The sequence below is a fragment of the Danio rerio genome, chromosome 16 (assembly GCF_049306965.1).
Source record: "Danio rerio strain Tuebingen ecotype United States chromosome 16, GRCz12tu, whole genome shotgun sequence".
Taxonomy (NCBI): domain Eukaryota; kingdom Metazoa; phylum Chordata; class Actinopteri; order Cypriniformes; family Danionidae; genus Danio; species Danio rerio.
Genome location: NC_133191.1, coordinates 54100779 through 54118993, shown reverse-complemented (window position 1 = coordinate 54118993; position 18215 = coordinate 54100779). Strand labels below are relative to the sequence as shown.

General features: G+C 30.6%; 1 protein-coding gene across 29 annotated transcripts in view; it reads left to right on the top strand.

The window, feature by feature from the left end:
- satb1b (SATB homeobox 1b) overlaps positions 1–18215 on the top strand; it is a 209358-nt gene that overhangs the window by 63267 nt on the left and 127876 nt on the right. For 4 of the 29 annotated variants that reach the window (XM_073925256.1, XM_017351563.3, XM_021467035.2 and 1 more), the window contains exon 1: positions 16031–16214. The exons of the other annotated variants lie outside the window; for them this stretch is intronic. The gene's annotated coding sequence lies outside the window, so the exon portion shown is untranslated. Of the gene's footprint in view, positions 1–16030; positions 16215–18215 lie in introns of those variants that run through there. 29 annotated transcript variants of the gene reach the window in all.

Here is an 18215-nt window from a genome sequence, read left to right as displayed (position 1 = left end):
TAATAAACAATATAATAATAAAAATAAAAAAAATATTTATTGTAAATAAAATATACAGTGGCGCATATGGGTTGCGGCCGGAAGGGCATCCTCTGCGTAAACCGTATTCTGGATAAGTTGGCGGTTCATTCCGCTGTGGAGACGCCAAATTCATAAAGGGACTAAACTGAAAAGAAAATGAATGAATGTAAATAAATGAATAAATAAATGTGTAAGTAAGTGAATAAATAAATAAGGGATAAATGATTATTTTAAAATAATTATTAAAATTATTGTAATAAATAATATAATAATAAAAATAATATATATTTATTCTAAATAAATTAATAAATAAATGTTAGTAAATAAATAAATAAAATAAGTAAAAAATAATTATGTATGTAATCAATCAAGCAATGAATTAATTAAATGAATAAAAAAACTCAATGCAATGAATGTCAAATTTAAAATATTGGTTTTATAAAATAAAATAATATGTAAGTAAATCAATCAATAAATAGAAAAATAAAAATAAAAAACTTAGTAACTTAATAAAAAAAAAATTATATATATATATATACACACACACTAAATATATATATATATATACACACACACACACACACACACACACACACACACACACACACACACACAAGTAAACCAACTTATAAAATAATTATAAAAATAAACAAATATGTAAATCAATCAATCAAGCCATAGAAATTGCACAATGTCTAATAAACTCATTGCAATGAATGTCTAATTCAAAATATTGGTTAAAATAAAATAAAATAAGATGTAAATAAATCAGTCAATCAATAGAAAAAAATAATAACAAATATAAAAAAACAAATAAAATAAAAAATATTTATATAAGATAAATAAATGAATTTGTTTGAGAGTAAACAAACAAATAAAAATAATCCATCAATTAAAAATAAATAAATAAATGAGAAATGTCCAGCCCTAAACTTGTCTAATTCAAATGTCTAATTAAAAAAAAATAATAGTAAAAATAAAATATTTTCAAAAATCTATCAATAGAAAAGAACTAAATAGTGACCTAATAAACAATCAAACAACTGAACATGTATGCAAGTAAATAAACAAATAAAAAAATAATATTTATTAATGTAAAAATAAATAAATAAATAAATAAATGTCCAGACATAAACATAATGCAATTAATGTCTAATTAAACAATATTGGTAAAAATAAAATCTAATAAAAACAATAATCAAACTGAATATCAACTGAATAAACAGACAAACAAATAAAGAATTGTGTATGCAAGTAAACAAACAAATAAATTTATTATCAGTAACAGAATGAATGAATGAATAAATTATGAATGAATGAATGAATGAATAAATGAATGAATGAATGGCATAAACTTAATGCAATAAATGTCTAATTAAAAAATATTGGTTAAAATAAAATTAATCAATATATAGAAAACAACCTAATAACAACATAATAAACAAACAAATAAATATGTATGCAAGTAAACAAACACATAATTAATTAATTAATTATTATTTATTAATTAATTAATTTATTTATTTATTTGCATATTTATATACTATTTATTTTTTAATTAATTAACTAATTAAAAATAAATAGTATATAAATATGCAAATAAATAAATAAATAAATAAATAAATAAATAAATAAATAAATAAATATGTAATTAAATCAATCAATCCATGGAAAAATGTTAAAAGTCTAGATATAAACTTAATGCAATTAATGGCTAATTTAAAATACTGGTAAAATCAGTGGTTAGCACTGTCGCCTCACAGCAAGAAGGTCATTGGTTCGAGTCTCAGCTGGGTCAGTTGGATTATCTATGTGGAGTTTGCATGTTCTCCCTGTATTGGTGTGGGTTTCCTCAGGGATGCTCCTTTTTTTCCTTACAGTCCAAATACATGTTTTTAGATTGTCCAAGGAAACCTGTTTTTGGATTGTTGGTCAAAAAAATCCACATAATTTAACATCCGTCTCTCACTTATAGAAGTTGTGTTTAACACAATTTTCTTTAAGCAGTTTGGCTTTAGAGGAATTGTGCATTACACAACCTAGTAACATCAACTGTAATAATTGTTCTTTATATAGAATCCACGTAGTTTAATGCCGGTGCATTTCTGTGCTTGTTTTTCCTAATATGGCGGCTAATAATGTCCAGTCAGGCAAAACAAACTCTTCTCATGCAGGATTCTTAATCTAAGCTGTGCTTATTTGAGTTGAGATTTGCTGTTTAATTAAGCAGGAGTAATGGACTCTCTGCCATCCTGCTGCGACTCAAACATCGCCATCAAATTCATGCCACTTATTTTGTAGTCAACTGAAGGGGATGAAGATTTAAGTGTGCTGTTTTTCTCACACTCTTTCTTTCTCTCTTCTTCACACTTTTTTTCACATTTACTGATATTTATCTTGACTTGTGAGAGACTCACGTGCAGCGTTCGCATTTTTAGGATGTTGTTCCTCTGGTTTAAAGATGATCATTTTAGATGAGATGAGATTAGATTAGATTCAACTTTATTGTCATTACACATGCACATGTACAAGGCAACGAAAAGCAGTTTACGTCTAACCTAAATTCTTTTTTACTGTGATGTGTAAAAGGTACCAAGTCATTCAGTTTAATTAAAGTTTATTTCCAAAATATAGAATATGATGACAATACATTAAAAGACTGAAATTTAAGGATTACAGTGCAGCTCCGAATTATTAATTTATTAAAATATAGATTCATTAAAAGACTGAAATTTAAGAGTCACAGTGCAGATCCAAAATATTGATTTATTAAAATATTGATTCATTAAAAGACTGACATTTAAGAGTCACGGTGCAACTCTAAATTATTGATTAATTAAAATATTGATTCATTAAAATAATGATTCATTAAAAATGAAATTCAAGAGTCACAGTACAGCTCCAAAATATTGATTCACAAAAATATATATTCATTAAAATACTGAAATTAAAGAGTCACAGTGCAGCTCCGAAATATTGATTCATTAAAATATTGATTCATTAAAATATAGATTCATTAAAATATAGATTAATAAAAATAATGATTCATTAAAATATTGATTAATTAAAATTATGATTAATTAAAATATTGATTAATTAAAATAATGATTCATTAAAATAATGATTCATTAAAATATTGATTAAGTAAAATAATGATTCATTAAAATAATGATTCATTAAAATATTGATGAATTAAAATATATATTTATGAAAAATATTAATTCATAAAAATATAGATCTATTAAAATATTAATTCATTTAAATATAGATGTATTAAAATATTAATTCATTAAAATTTAGATTCATTTAAAAAACTAAAATATAGGTGCCACAGTGGAGCTTGAAAATATTGATAATTGTTATTTACAATATTTGTATTTTGCCAGTTGATTTTACCCATTTGTCTGCAAATTACTTAAAATATGCAGATCACATTTATTATGATCGCTTATTCTTATTTTGTATTTAAAGTATGAATCAGAAAAATTGGTATGTAAATTTTCACGTATATTTACATAGTTGCATTTTTTTAATATACATTTTTCAAATATATGTTGCTAATAATTACTTTGACGAATTTAATTTGAAACTTTAGCTTTTTATGTTTGTAAAAATACTTTTTAAAATTGTATCTTATTTTTTTTGATTAATTAGTTAATAAATAAATATATTATTAAAATATTTTATAAAAATATATTAAACATTACAAAATACTATGTATTTTGGTTTATTTAAAACGATTTATTAAACAGAAATATTTATTAAAATAATATTTTAATCACCAAACATATTTAGAAATTGAAAGATAATAAATAATTAAAGCTAAATATAGCAAAAATAAGTTACAAATTACAAAATTTCAACTACATTTTTCCTTTTTTTTCTTTTCCTTTTTTTTAAAACTTACTAATCTAATGTATATGCACAAATATCATATTGCATAGCTTCCTATTAAAAATATGAATTTAAAAAAGAGATTTGTGAGGGGGGTACTATACTTTATGCTGAGCTCTATATATATATATATATATATATATATATATATATATATATATATATATATATATATACACAGTTGAAGTCAAAATAATTAGCCCCCCGGTTTATTGTTTTTCCCAATTTTTATTTAATTAAATTTTTTTCCAACACATTTCTAAACGTTAAAAGTTTTAATAAGTCATTTCTAATAACTGATTTATTTTATCGTTGCCATGATGACGTCCTAATATATTACTAGATATTTTTTAAGCCTCATCTATACACATTTCACACACAGAGCACACGCAGTGCTCAGCATATATGAGAACCCTTACAAATCTAAATGAACATTTACTACAGGATGCTTTACAATATTACATGTGTGCATATCAATATCAGTACTGAAGCCAAATCTGGTGCTAATCTGAAAAAATAGCGTATGATAACGGTCTAAAATTAGTATGTTTCCCAAATGTATATGTTAGGGTAAAATATGAAATAAAACATTTAAAAAACCAAAAATCAAGAGAAACAATTTTTATTTTGCATGAATTGAATTGTATTATCTTTCTATTTTTAAAGTTGTTCTGTGACTAAAATATTATTTTAAGAAATATATGCATTTAATAAATCTGTTTTGTTATTCATTGAGAAATGGACAAAAATGTTTATTTTCAAAATTGGGGTGTACTCATTTATGTAAGTAAGTAAGGCAATTAAGTCAGTCAGTCAGTAAGTAATTAAATAGTAAAAGGTAGTAAGTCATTGAGTTAGTCATCTAGCAAAGCAGTGTCTTCAAATTATTTTCGTTCAGAGCTTTTCTCAGCAGAACGCTATGATTAATTTGATTAACGAGTCATTTGGTGCAGTTTTGATATTAAGTGACAGTCTGCACGCGCACAGATCTACAGATAACAGCAGCACACCTTGTTAATTTCCCAGTCTGCTAAAGAAACGTCAAGGTATTTTTAATTGCTGTATCCTTTTCTCTGCACACAATAATCAATTTGATTAATAGTATGGTCATATGTGGTTATGATGTTTTGAATGACAGTCTGCGCACATACAGTGCTTCAACCTATAATTACAAACTCAATTAAAAGTAAAATGTAATGTCAGTCATATACATCACTAATAATGTATTTATTTTATCAGAGGCTTTGTTTTAGCTCATACTGATTAATTGGATTGATGTGCCGTTTCATGTCATTTTGATTGACAGCTGTTAGAATTGTTCATTTCTGAAGCATTTACCAGAGCATTTGCACTGATTTTGGACATTTGTTTGTTTTGAAATTCACAGTATGAGGAATGCTTAAATAAAATAAAATAAATAAATAAAAATACATAGAATGATATATTGAATTACAATAATATAATAAATTAAAATAATTAAATATATATTTAAATAAATAAAAATGCAAAAAAGTAATAAAAAATAATAATGATTTTTTAAATAATCAAATATAAAATAAATAAATAACAACATTATAAAATAAAGTAATAAAATAAAAAATAAAAATAAAAATAATGAAATAAAAACATTAAAAATAATTAAAGATAAAATATTAAATAAATAAAATAATGAATATTTTATCAAATGACTAAAATATTATGAAATGACATAATTAAATAAAATATAAAATAAATAAATGAATAGATAAATAGAAAAATAAATTATGAAATAATGAAAGAATAATGAAATAAATACATTAATTATTTAATAAATAAATAATAAAATAAAATAAAAACATTTAAAATAATGAAATAAAAAAGAATAATAAAATTAAATATAAAATAAATAAATAAAATATTTAAACAAATAAATATAAAATAAATACATAAAAATACATCAATAAAATAATACAATAAGGTAAAATAATACAAAAAATTTAAAATTCAAAATCGAAAATAAATAGATAAATAATAAAAGAAAAAAATAATGAAATAAACAAATAATAAAATAAAATATAAAATAAATAAATGAAATATTTAAATAAATAAATATAAAATAAATACATAAAAATACATTAATAAAATAATATAATAAGGTAAACTAATACAAAAAAAATCGAAAATAAAAGCATAAAATCATAAATAAATAGATAAATAATAAAAGAAGAAAATAATTAAATGAAAAATAATAAAATGCAATAGAAGTAAATAAATGACATCATAAAAAAATACATAAATAAAATAATGAAATAAAAAATGTAATAAAAAATAATAAATACAATAGAAAATAAATAAATAAAATCATAAAAATAAATAGATAAAATAATGAAATAAAAAACTAGAAATGAAAAAATTAATTAAATAAAAAAATTATAAAATAATAAATAAATAAATAATAAAAGAAAAAATAAAATAAATAAAAACACAAATAATATAATATAATAAAGTAACAAAATACAATAAAATATAAAATAATAAAATACAAATAAATTAATAAATAATAAAATAATAAAATTAAAAATAACAAAATTAAAAATGTAATTAATAAAATCAAACAAAATAAATAAATAAACAAATAAAATAATGTGTGTGTGTGTGTGTGTGTGTGTGTGTGTGTGTGTGTGTGTGTGTGTGTGTGTCTGTGTGTCTGTGTGTCTGTGTGTGTCTGCATCTGTGTGTCTGTGTGTGTCTGCATTTCTTAGCACAGTTTTCTCTCGTGTATTTGTTTACGTGATGTACTGTACGTTTGTGCTTGTTCATCAGTATGGAATCAGTCTAGAAACTGATTTTATCAGGAGGATCTTCAGATCAACATCCTGCCGCTGCTCTTCATGAGTGGTGAATCTGAAAACCGGGCTGTCAGCGTCTCAAAAAAAGTGTAAAAATGTGTAAAAGGGTGTAAATGTTAAACCACCCCAGAGATCCAGACGAGACCCTCATTTTGCTGATCATATAGATGCTGGCTCAGCAGATTGTTTTTGAATAGAGAGATTCAGTGCTGATATTTACATGATATATACAGTTAAAGTCAAGAGTCATTACCCCCTTAACCCCCCAATTGTTTAGCCAATTTCTAAACATAATTGTTTTAATACCTCATTTCTTTTATTTTTTCCGTTATGACAGCACATAATATTTGACTAGATATTTTTCAAGATGCTAGTATTCAGCTTAAAGTGACATTTATAGACTTAACTAGTAGTTAATTAGGCCATTGTGACCATGTAACCATCGTATAATGATGCTTGTTCTGTAGACAACTGGAAAAACCTTAAAATTAGGGATGGACAGTCGATTTTTAATCACCTTTGTGACGCATTGTGCTCAATCGAGTGCGAGGTGGTACCAGGGTGGAGTTGTTGGCTGATCTAAGGGTATGAGAAGGGGTGTAGATATGGAGAAGTTCAGTGAGATATTGAGGAGCTAGATTATGAAGTGCCTTGAAAGTTAGAAGTAATATTTTAAAATCAGTACAATACTACTTACTTAATACTGGAATAGCTGATAGAGGAGTGGTGTGACATGCTCGTGAGATGGGGTCCTAGAGATGACACGAGTTGCATGGTTCTGAACCAGTTGGAGTTTACCGAGAAGTTTGGAAGGAAGTCCAGAAAGAAGTGCATTACATAGTCAAGATGTGAAGTAACTAATGCGTGGATAACAATTGCTGTAAAGGGCGGAGACGAGTGATATTACGCAGGTGGGAAAATGCAGTACGTGTAATATTATTAATGTGACCCTCAAATGAGAGTGTGCTATCTAAGATGACACCCAAACTCTTTACCTGCAAACAGGGAAAAATTGTGCTGTTATCAATGTCTGTAGTGAAATTATCAGCTTTATTCAAAACACTTTTAGTGGTGATGAGAAGGGCTTCAGTTTTGTCGCTGTTTTATTTTAAAAAGTTAGCTGAAAGCCAGATTTTTATTTCAGCTTAACATCTGCTCAAAGCAGGAGGAGGAAAAGAACAGGAGGGCTTGGTGGACAGGTAGAGTTGAGTATTGTCAGCATAGCAGTGAAATTGTATGTTGTATTTCCTGAAAATGTAACCAAGAGGCAGTAGATATATGATAAACAGGAGTCTACCCAGTACAGAACCCTGTGGGACACCAGTAGTGACCATCTGTGATCTTGACTTAAAATCTTTAATTTGAACAAACTGAGTACGATCTGCGAGATATGACTTAAACCATAAAAGAGGGGTTTTCCGTACATGACCAACTATTTCAGCGGTGGATAAGGTGAAATTATCAAAAGAGAAATGTGTGATGATTTCAGAAACATTTTGGCTGAAGTCAGGGGCTGAACTATTTAAATGTATTTAATGATGATGGTTCCTAATTTTTGTTTAAAAAAAAAAAAAACAACGCCTCATGACTAAATAAAGGGCGTCAATGTGATCGTGCACACCAACGCACAAAACCCCAGACATAAAAGCGCCATTTTTAAAAAAAACGCTTCATGCTCGGTTTTTTGTCAAAGCCTTCTCCACCAATCAGGCACTTTTGTTCACGTGCATGGAGCTGCTGAAGTTACAGTAAACAGCACTTGGAGGCCCTCAAGAGCAAAACAGTCGATGCGAGCGCACATTGAAGAAGATGCCCAGAGGCGATATGAACCAAGTGTGCCGCAAGCCTACGTTTGAGTGAAGGTTTCGGCCGTTAGATCGCCCCCTGGGGGCTGGCTGCAGTACAAGTCATAAAGCCCGCCTCCTCCATGTTAATGAAGGAGACTTGAGCCCAAATAAAAAAAAATATTACACTTGCAATAAAATGTCCCGAAAGATAGTTCTGGTCGATTAAGGCACTGGTTATTGTGCTGAAATAGGTGCAAATCTTCATTTTTGTAAACAGTTTGTTTTTAGCAGTAATTTAATGCTGGGCGTGTCATCGTGATTGACAGCTGTGATTGACAGTTTCTCAAAGCGCGGCGTCTGAGCTTCGGCAGGAGACTGAAGTAGACTGAAATGTTATTATTCGATTTCTGTGTTATTTTACCATGACAAAATGAGTTCAGCAGTAAACTATAGTTTCTGACATACATGATCTGGTGGAACACTGTTTATTCGCTAAGTTCAGGGCTTTTTTCGGGCTTTATTAGTTTGCTGATACACACCTAACCACCCAGATAGCAAAACACAGTTCCGGCTAGATTCTCGCCTGCCGGAGACTTATCTCTTAGAGCTCAGACTGACTAATGTTACCTCTGCTGGACCTACTCCGGATGCCTGGACTCACTACCCGATTCCAGCCCGAGTCAATCGAGCCAGATGCGGCGGCCGAGCGAGCAGGCGCTGCCGCATGCGAGCCGGAATCAACGTTATTACATCCATTTGTGTTGATATGACAGCAAACGCATGCTGAGAAGTTCGGGGGGCGTGGTTGATTTTACATAAAGCGTTTGATTGGAAGCTCGACTCTGCTCATTTTCGCGGCTCCTCCTCTGGCTCCATCAGACAGTCCTTCTGCGCATGTCTGGCTCCAATTTCAGCAGTCTTTTGCGACAGTTTGTGCCCGTCAAGCAGGCGTTTTGCCCTCAAGGCGTTCAATGGGAAAAAGGGCTGTCGCGTCGTCCATATTTTTTACAGTCATTGATATGAACGTGGAGCTTTTCTTCATCGCTAGAGCTGGAGCTGCTGCTTGAACCATCCATGCTTGTTTGAGTCACCAGTAACTTTAACAACAAGCGTGTGAACGTCCTCTTCTTCTGTGTTATAAGCGGTGTCAGAAGCTTAAAGTTGTGTAGCGCCATCTAACATTAAGGAGTGATTTTGCATACTCTTCGGCTTGACGCCGTTGAAAATCGTTTGGGTTTGAATCCGGAAAAATATCTGGTAAAACGCTGACGATAAACGCAAACGAAAAGTGTCCTGGTGTGTACGAGCCTTTAATTTCAGTTGTTCAGCATTGATGTTCAATAAATAATCCTAGATGATAGATAGCGTGTGTTTACTTCAATTATCTTAAAATCAGGTAATGCTCCCTACCTTCAAATAAATCTCTCGCTTGTAATATGTGAGCATATTTACTGTACGAAACTTGCCAGTGAACTATAAGGGCAAAAACATCAAATAAATGAATAAAATAATCGTTCATAAATCGTAATTGAGTTCAAATGTTTAATTAATCGAGACTTTGATTTAAGCCAAATTGCCCAGCCCTACTATCCTACTATTTAAACCTATTTATTTAACATAAGTTATCAAATATTTTGCATTCAATTTTGGCAACCAAATTCAAAACCATTGCTTCATCTCCCATGCCCACATCAGGATTTGTTCAAATAGGAGTAATACCTACACAGTTCACATTCTCCAAATACAGTAAACTCTTCAACATGAACAATAAAAGAATAACACATGCTAAAATTAGACCAGGCCTCTGATATTTCACCCCAGGCTTTTTTTTTTTTTAGCGTAGTAAATATAGTCTGTAATTAAAATGTACCCACTGGATGAAAACAACAGCAGTCGTGCTGCTTCTTCAGCCTGTAAACATTAATTTCAGGGTGTTGTTCGGGGTGAGAGGGAAGGGCTGGAATCTCTACCGTAGTCTTCAGCAAAGCCCACATTTATTTATTTATTTCTGGTTCAATCCAAACGGCGCTTCTTTTCCCAATCTTGTGTTTTCACTTGACTCTCCATTAAATTTGGCTGGCAAAAGAAAATGTGGCTCTGTCAACACAATTCAGCTGACTTCCTGTGTTAGACACCCACGCCGGCACTTTAACACCTCCTGTCAGAGCGTGGATGAACCCAGCGCCGCTAATACTGCTCCGTTAGCGACTTTAACACGTGTTTTTTTCGGCTGTTATGGCAGTCCTGGCAGACAGCGCAAATTATTTTGTTTAAAAGTCAACATGACATCGAAATGAACCCAATTAATTTCCTAATACGTGTAATCTGGATGTAATCATTTGACCCCCTGTTGAAAAAAACACTTTTTTTTTCAGTTGATGTCACAAATTATGTTTTGTTTTTGTAAACCTTTTCCTTTAAGCACTTACACCTATTGAGGTATATAATTGGTATACACTCAGAAACTTACATTTAGTGTTTGTTAAAGCCACTTATATAAAATGAGTTGAAACAACACAATTCTTGAGTTTTATGTTCAATCAACTTAAAATTGTAAAAACAAATAAGTTAATTTAATCCCTTCATGTTTCCCCAACTAATATCTATTGTGTGCAACCCAGCATTTGCTTTACAGTGTGTTCTTCATAGATATTTAAATGTTTTTTGCCCTTTTAATTAAAATTGAAGCTGCATGTAAATGTATTGTGATAATATAATATAATATAATATAATATAATATAGCATAATATAGCATAATATAATATAATATAATTTATTATAATATAATATAATATAATATAATATAATATAATATAATATAATATAATATAATACAATGTAATATAATACGATATAATATGACATAATATAATATAATAACATATGATATAATATAATATTGTAAAATATAATATAGTAAAATATAATTTATTATAATATAATATAATATAATATAATATAATATAATATAATATAATATTATGTAATATAATATATTATTATATAATATAGTATAATATAATATAATTTATTATAATATAGTATAATATTATATAACTTATTGTAATATAATATAATATAATTAATACAATGTAATATAATTTTATTTAATTTTATATAATGTAATATAATATAATATAATATAATATAATATAATATAATATAATATAGTGTAATGTAATGTAATGTAATGTAATATAATAAAATATAATATAATGTAATATAATAAAATGTAATATAATATAATATAATATAATATAATATAATGTAATATAATATTATGTAATATAATGTAATATAATATAATATAATATAATATAATATAATATAATATAATATAATATAATATAATATAATATAATATAATATAATATAATGTAATATAATATAGTATAATATAATATAATATATGATTTGGTAATAATAAATATATCTGTATTTATAAACAAATATGCCACTGTTGTAAAAAAGACATTATTATGTTTTCATTTACATGTATTTTTATTAAGATTATTAGTATGATATATAAATATAAAAAAAATAAAAAGCATTTTATTTTAATAATTTAAGCATGTTTTTGGCAATAATTTCTTAGTTTTTGTTAGTATGTCTACATAGTTTTGTTTTATTACATTTTTGGTTTCTTAAATACATCAAGTTAAACTAAATTAAAATATGAAATGTTAGACATGAATATAAAAATAAATGAATATACATTAATTAGATAAATAAGTAAATAATTAGATAAATAAATAATTGATAATAGATAAACAATTGATAAATAAACGTTATAATGATTAATTAGATAAAGCCTTTGTGTTCTTATTTACAATGTTAGTTTTGCGGCTTTTTTCAGTGCTGTTTTTTTTTTTTTTTTTTTTTTTTTTTACATTTTAATAAATTTAATGCTTATTATTGCCAATATTTTCTTCTGCTTTTGTTAAAGTCTGTATAATTTTTATCCTTTTTAACAAATAAGTAATCATATGGATGGCATGGTGGCTCAGTGGTTAGCACTGTTACCTAATAGCAAGAAAGTCACTAATTTGAGTCCCACCTGGGTCAGTTGGCATTTCTGTGTGGAGTTTGCATGTTCTCCCAGTGTTGGTGTTAGTTTCCCCCGGGTGCTCCGATTCCCCCACAGTCCAAACACATCCGCTATAGGTGAATTGGCCAAGCTAAATTGTCTGTAGTGTATGTGTGTGAATGAGTGTGTATAGATGTTTCCCAGTGATGGGTTGCAGCTGGAAGGGCATCCTCTATGTAAAGCACATGCTGGATAAATTGGCGGTTCATTCCGCTGTGGCGACCCCAGATTAAGCCGAAAAAAAAATGAATGCATGATTGAATAAATGCAGCCTTGATGAGCAGAAGCTTATTTTAAAACATTTAAAATCAAACTAAGCCCAAAGTTTGACCGTGTAAATATTCGTAATTATATAAATTAATTAGATAATATTAACAACTATTAATTATATATGGCTTTTGTGTTAATGGTTGCAATTTTAGTTTTGCATTAATACATTAATTTGCTGTTAATAAAAGCAAGACATGCTGCCTTAATCGATAGGTTTACATAAAATACATTTAATTTGTTTTGTAATGCTTTGAGTTCAATCTTTTAATATTGTATTTAACTTTACATACATTTTTTAATAAGAAAATAATCATGTTTTCAACATAAATGAGATTTTCTCGGTCACTATGCATTTAATACTTGCTGCACACAATAGCAGTTGAATACGTTTCAGCTCATCTGCTCCAACACTGCATACTTTAGCATCCAGAACCAGAACTATCAGTAATAAAAATCCTGTTTTATGATTTTACATCAATGTGTAAATCAAAGCTGATCATTGCTTGTGTTTCCCTCACACAATGAAGCCCTCTTGTGGTCACTCTGGAGAAAAGCAGATCAAAGCCTGGTCCTGCTTCTTCATCCACAAGCATTGGCTGTAAAAAAAAGAGACATTCTCTCTGCTCATCTTCATATTATTACTACAGTATCTCACACACAAGGAGTTCCCCTGATCTCTCCCACTCGAGATTACTCCCTGAAACTAATATGTGTGACGCTGATTCATACAGAAAACCTGAAAATTATGAATGCAACTGATAAATGAAACCAGCTTGGCTTTTGTGGAGTCCCGAAGCCTCTATATGGGGTGACTTTTCTGAGAAGCAGTTACAATGTGATGGTGACAAGAAACAGCTTTAATGATAACAACTACATTCAGAATTGATCGATTCCAAATTCAGATGCTCGCTTGTTTATTCTTTTAAATAAATAGATCAATAAAAAGTAATCGCAGACTCCACAGGGAGACATTTTACCACTTTTATTGTCTGCGATTATGTAAATTTTGGCCTAGTTATGAAGTCCGAGGTGTCAGTGGTTTTGGAAATTTACAGACGCTTGTTTCCATGATGTGAAGTTAAACATAGCACACTGTAGCAGCCGCCTTTCCGTTTTTGCATGACAATAATACCGCAGAAAACACATGAATGCGCAAACAGATTTGGACAAACACCCCTGAGCTTGTACTGTAGCAACAGGTGATGCTTGCCAAGTCTGCAAGGTCTGTGTCGGGGAGAACGGAGAGTGTTGGAACACACTTCTTTCATATATCTATTTTTTTTTTTTGTGCCTCAGACTTTGATAATATTCCCATGTGCATCTGCTAGAAAGCAAAGTTGTTTTGAAATCTACTGCTCATCCTTTAAAAAAAACGTGTAAATTAGTGTCAAGCACAAAGAGTGCTGCTGTTACAAGCAACCCCTCTGATTCATAACCATCAATCCTTTTAATTTTTTTTTTTGTGCATGCATATTTAAGCAATTTAAAAATAACAATATTGCATGCTACAGGAATGCATTAAGCATATAAAGTGTGTTTATTAAATAGGTATATTTTCATTATTCATATATATGAGTGTGTGTATATAATCAAACACACTTTTGACTCTAAAAAGAGGAACATGATCTGGAAAACTAATTATAAATAGCTATACATCTCGAAATAGTTTCCTTTTTTGTTGTTATTATCACTTGAGGAGTTTGGTGGTCATGATAGTGATGTTACAGCACTTTCAGGTCTTCATTATTCATTTAAGCTTTCCTCATGTTGCATCATGTGTGTAATTTCTATATGATAACAATGCGCGTTAATGAATACGCAAGCCGACGTTGTTCTGTGTGCATAATAATAAATAACGGGAGGATTTGCGCACCGACTTGATGTGAAATTAAATGAAGAAGCGACATTATAATTCTGGTTTGAAACTTTCAGAACAAAATAAAAAATAATTTTATTTACAATCAAAACTTTTGTCTGTAGAATCAAAAGCGCTGCGGTGTTGATTATTTCCCCCTTCATCATATAGGAAGGAAATGCTGAAGCTCTACTGGAAATCGGCATCGGAGATGATGGTATCTGATGTATGTTTACTGTCGAATAAATGTCAAATGAACTCTGCTGTAAAAAGCTTTCTAATAACGTGAGCTTTGGGTCGGATGACTCACATTTGAAAGGATTCATTCTCATCATCATATCTGGTGCAAAACTCATGCAGAGCTACAGTTTAACCTCAAATAGTTTCCTTTTCCGCATTGAATATTAAACAAAATATCCATATAGCAGGTCGTAGTGTTTTTTTAAATAGCAAGCTGCCGTGCTTTGAATCAATATGTGCGACCGGTTGCAACTTCTCAAAATGCACTAAATTATTAAAATCGCTGTTTAAAATGTATTTAATTAGTGCCGCAAATGACAGCTTGTAACATAATTGTCGCTTTAAAATAATCAGGAAATCTGCAACTCATAAATCAGAGCTCGGAAAGAAATATAAAGGTTTTGTTTTAATTCCCTGATTTAAGTATGAAAATACCAATATGCATTCACTGAAGTGATGAACCAAAAATGACTGTAATATATGATTATTAAATAACGCATTCATATATTTATGCATGTCGAAAATCAGCTCGCGCGTTAAATGCGCACGGTTTTTTTTTTTTTTTTCTAAACTGTTGATTTTTAATCTCGCACGTGCATGCGCGTAATTAAAAACTTATTGGTCTATAAACTAGTGAACGCGCGTTAAAAATGAAATGTTTGTGTGTGTGTGTGTGTGTGTTACCGTATTAAGATGCGCGGAAGCTGCGAGAATGAAGTCGCACACGAAATCAAATGACTGAAAGTGTAAACACACCGTGGAAGGCAAGTTTGAAATAAATTTATACAGTCCTCCTTCCTGACATTTTTAACATGTGGTGTGTAAATATGAGAATGGCTGAGTGTGAAAGTGGATGAGTCCCTGGAGAGCGCGCGCGGAGACGCGCCGTTCCAAAAATCAAAGTGGGGCAAGAAAACGCGGTGCGCCACAGCTGGCAGATCGTCTTATGTCGACGGGGAGGGGCGGTTCGTTTACCTGACACCCCTCTCATCGAGCTCAAACCCTCCCCCTTCTCGTGCGCTGCTATCCCGCACCGCAGCCCACGTTGAGCGCAGTCCGTGCGCTCCCAACTTCAGCGGCACGCGCAGGGACATCTCCATCTCCATCAGCGAGCAGAGCTGAGCACGCAGCCCGGCTTTGGATCTCACATCGCGGGGACGAAGTTAAAACCAGCCTACTCAACTTTTGGATGGAAAACGAGCGCATTCGCGGAGATTGCTAACTTCTCTAAGGTATTGTCGTATTTCCTTTCTGTCTCTGATGTCTCTGAGCATCTGCTCCGAACGCAGAGCTGCTGTATATTTAACGACCAGTCAGATCCGATTGCTGTCCTCTCTTATCAATAGATAAACAATTAATACTCATGTGAGAAGTGAATGCATTCTTTAACTGATTTTATTTTCTTTAATGCAGCTAGGGCTTTTTAATATATATGGAGTGCATGTGATTTCTAAATGCAGATTTAAGCTGAAGTAAGTTTTTATTCCTGATGCTTTATTTAATGCATATATTTATTAGACTATAAAAGCAGATGTGTGGGACTGTTAACACTCGTACACATGCTAACGGCATATGCATGCATTAGTGCAAGATCTAAATGGGAAAACAGAAAGAAAAAATCCGATTTTATGGATTCAAGAAGCAGACATGCTCCTAAATAAGATGAAATGACTAATACGACTAAATGATTCTAAATAAAACTGACTATCAGCCTGTAGAGAATCACAACACGATTTTCTTTTTCTTCTGGTGCGATGCAGAATGTACTATATAAGTTTATTACAAGTTTATTACACTTATTATGCAAGTTAATATACTGCAGGACGATGTGGTTAGAAATCTGTGACATTCAGTGACACGAGAAGGGTTTATTTATATTATTAACATGGACTGGATTCACTTTAGGGAATTAAGATGCAGCCACATTTTAAGAGCAATATGTATTTTAAAGATAATCAACATAAATAATGCAGAATTAATCATAAAGTCCTGCAAACACGTTAGTCAGAATATCTGTTTTCATGCATTTGTTATGCACAACACTGCATTTACAGTTTCCTAAAATCTGCTGGCAGTATAATAATAGCAGCTGATTTGAGTGTGTGTGTGTGTGTGTGTGTGTTGAGGAGCTGGCACTAAAAATAATTCTTCACAACTGAAATTAAAACATTTCCGCATTTTATTTTGCCCTAAATTACTTACATTTAGGCACTCTGAAGGAACAAAAATAAGAATACATGCATCCGCATGCTTTTAATTCACATCTACTGCTCTTAATTGCCAATTATATGGGGTGTGATAGAATAAATTATATCACAAAGTGCTTCATTAGATGTTGCATTTAAATGTATGTACATCGCCGTAGATGTTATTATGTTAGAGTTATATGTATGCACACTCTCCACATACAGTATTATATACATGTGACTATCAGATACAATTGATGGAGAGGAAATATTAATTGTGTGACTGACACACTTCTTTATCTGTTTTATTTAGTGCACCGTATATCAGATCCCATTAGGAGGTCACTGTGGTGAAAAATGAGGTTGTTCTTCTTGAGATTAGTCTAGTTATCTGGGCTAGAATTAGTGTGGTTGATCTGGTCAGTGTTTCTGAGAAGAGATCTCGTGAGCTTTTTCCTGCCAGCGTCAGGTTTTGCTTCTTGTAAGTGCTGTTTGACTTCAAAGTGCCTGCGATTGTGCAGGTTTTTCGGCTCGTTTCATTATTACGTCTTCGACGTTGTCACGTTGAGAACTGTACAGTCTGCTGATGTGAAACCGCGTGGGTCGTCTTGATGTCGACTTGAAAGTTGTTAACCATTTTTAATGGCATCACTTAACCCCATTTCCACGGCTGGCTGTTTGGTGAAGCGCGCTGATATATCTGTCCCAAATCTAGTAGTAGTTAAGCACACATGAGTGGACTGCTTTTGATAAAAAACAAAAGGCATCAGGTTTAGTATGCGGCCTTGAAGCATGAGCTGCAAATGACAACAGGAAGTCAGACACAGAAATGACATGATAAATATCCAGCGGAGGTCACAGAGGTTAAAACGCCACTCCATACTAGAAAGTAGCATCTTTGCGAGGGGTAAACGAACTGCGTTCGCCCTCCCGACCCTTGGAGACCAATTATCCGGCACGCTGCATCGGTTATTTTCAGCATGCACCTGAGAGTATAATCAAGGCAACTCGTCCTTGATGAATTATTTCCACTCCGTCTCGCGTGAT